Raw genomic sequence first — 2,552 nt, forward strand, 5'->3', positions numbered from 1 at the left:
AATAATTTTTTTATAACCTCAGGAGCAGTCTCCACCTTCTGATCATAGAGGTTGTACACATTCCACTGTGAAGGCCTCTAGCTGAACCTCAATATCCAGAAGATCATTTGTATTATGCCTGTTAGAACATAGCTTCCCCTTGAAGGTAGTGCCTGACATAAAAGGAGCAGTATTTCTTCTCAGTTCTATTTCTGATATTAAAGCTGGAAGTGGAGACAGTTTGTAGGATCTGTATATTTACGAGCTCAAAGTTTTTGTCACAGTGACATACAGTGAGTCAGAAACCTGTGGAGGACACATGAACCTTTCTCTTCCTCCCTCTTCTTCCTAGTTTGTGGCAAAGAAGCTCTAGCACAATCCTTCTATGAACTTACCACTCTCCCTTCTCCTTGCACCATCTCTTGCTCTGGTGCTTGCCAGCAGGGAGAACAGGAGCAGCACGGTCATACTTTGCCCAGAGAGGCTGCTCTGGGGCTTCTGGGCACCTCTGATTTAGCCAAAGTCTTGCCTGGAAACAAATGTGATTCGTATAGAAGTGGGAAGAGGAGTGGAGCATAACTCCTGGTCCTCAGCTGTCTCATGCAATGCGGAAGCTGAAACATGCAGTGACRATATTTTTTTTCTTATTTCCTGCAGTTTGAAGAAGTTTATGTGGAAACAAGGGATGACCTGCTAAGGCTACAGAACAGTAAGTTTGCCTCATTTATTAGTGATAGAACTATTTGTTTTAGAAATCTGAGAAGTCTCATGTCTCTTCAAAGAAATCACAGAATCACAGAATGGTTAAGATTGGAAGRGACCTCTAGAGATCATCTAGTCCAACCCCCCTGCTCATACAGAGACATCTAGAGCATGTGGCAGAGGGTGGCATCCAGGCGAGTTTTCAAGGAGAGAAGGAGACTCCACAACCTTCCTGGGCASCCTCTTTCAGGGCTCCGTTACACTCACAGGAAAGAACTTCTTCCTCATATGTTGAGGAAGGCCTGTGTTTCAACTTAAACCCATTTCCCCGTGTCCTATTACTGGCCACCACTGAGAACAGCTTGGCCCCTTCCTCCCTACATTACCCCTTCATATACTTATCACAGATGCATATTAATCATATCCCCGCTCAACCTTCTCTTCTCCAGAGAAAACTGGCACAACTCAGTCTCTCCTCATACGAGAGATGTTCCAGTCCCTTAATCACCTTTGTTGYTCTCCACTGGACCCTCTCTAGAAGCTCCTCATCCCTCTTATACCGGGGAGCCCAGAACTGCACTCAATATTCCAGGTGCAGCCTCACCAGAGCTGAGTAGAGGGGCAGCATCTCCACCTGCTGTCAACACTCCACCTCAACCTCCACTGCTGGCTCCACCTCCATCTGCTGGCAACACTCCTCCTGATGCAGGCCAGAATCCCATTGGCCTTCTTGGCCACGAGGGCACACTGCTGGCTCAGGGTTAACTTGTTGTCCACCAGGACTCACATATCCCTCTCTGCAGAGCTGTTTTCCAGCAGGCCACACCTAATCTGTACTGGTGCCTGGGGTTACTCCTCTCCAGATGCAGGACCCTGCACTTGTTGAACCTCTTGAGGTTCCTCTCTGYCCAACTCTCCAGCCTGTCCAGATCCCTCTGAATGGCATCACAGCCCTCCGGAGTATTAGCCACTCCATCCAGCTTGGTATCACCCGCACATTTGCTCAGGGTGCAGTCTGTGCGCTCGTCCAAGTCACTGATGAGCACGTTGAACAACACTGGGCCCTGTACTGACCTCTGCGGGACACCACTAGCCACAGGCCTCCAACTAGACTCATTCCCATTTATCACCACCCTCTGGGCTCTGCCATCCAGCCACTTCTCTATCTCCCTCGCTGTGCACTCGTCCAGACCACACTTAYGGAGCTTTCCTATGAGAATATTATGGGAGACAGTGTTGAAAGCCTTGCTGAAGTCAAGGTAGACAACATCCACAGTTCTCCCCTCATCCAGCTGGCCAATCATGCCACCATAGAAGGCTATTAGGTTCTTCGAACATGCCTTCCCCTTTGGTGAATCCACACTAACTACTCCTGATCACCTTCTTTTCCTTGACTTGCCTAGAGATGCTCTCTAGGATGAGCTCCTCCATCACCTTTCCAGGGATGGAGGTGAGGCTGACTGGTCTGTAGTTTCCCTTCTCCTCCCTCTTGCCCTTTTTGAAGACTGGAGGGATGTTGGCTCTCTTCCAGTCCTCCAGTACCTCCCCCACTCTCCATGACCTCTCGAAGATGATGGAAAATGAGCAATAACCTCTGCCAGTTCCCTCAGCAATCTTCGGTGCATCTCAGCTGGGCACATAGATATATGGGTGGCCAGTTTGCCTAAATAATCCCTAATCCAATCATCCACAGCTGGTGGAAGGTCTTCTTCTCATCCAATTATCTCTCTTTTACCTGGGCTCTGTAGTTCTTGGGGACCAGCCTTAGCAGTAAAAACAGACGTAAAGAAGTCATTTAGTAACTCTGCCTTGTCTCCATCCTCCATCACCAAGGCACCCACCCCATTCAGGAGTGGGCTAATGTTTTCCCT

General features: G+C 48.7%; 2 protein-coding genes across 2 annotated transcripts in view; both read left to right on the forward strand.

Moving 5' to 3' along the window:
* The first annotated feature begins 636 nt into the window (after window positions 1–636).
* LOC112943171 (glutathione S-transferase-like) overlaps window positions 637–2,552 on the forward strand; it is a 5,854-nt gene continuing 3,938 nt past the window's right edge. Inside the window, exon 1 of the mRNA XM_026034308.1 lies at window positions 637–688. The gene's annotated coding sequence lies outside the window, so the exon portion shown is untranslated. The remainder of the gene's footprint in view (window positions 689–2,552) is intronic.
* LOC112943170 (glutathione S-transferase-like) overlaps window positions 641–2,552 on the forward strand; it is a 31,376-nt gene continuing 29,464 nt past the window's right edge. Inside the window, exon 1 of the mRNA XM_026034306.1 lies at window positions 641–688. The gene's annotated coding sequence lies outside the window, so the exon portion shown is untranslated. The remainder of the gene's footprint in view (window positions 689–2,552) is intronic.

Source organism: Nothoprocta perdicaria, unplaced genomic scaffold (assembly GCF_003342845.1).
Source record: "Nothoprocta perdicaria isolate Ctin4 unplaced genomic scaffold, notPer1 scaffold_141, whole genome shotgun sequence".
NCBI lineage: Eukaryota > Metazoa > Chordata > Aves > Tinamiformes > Tinamidae > Nothoprocta > Nothoprocta perdicaria.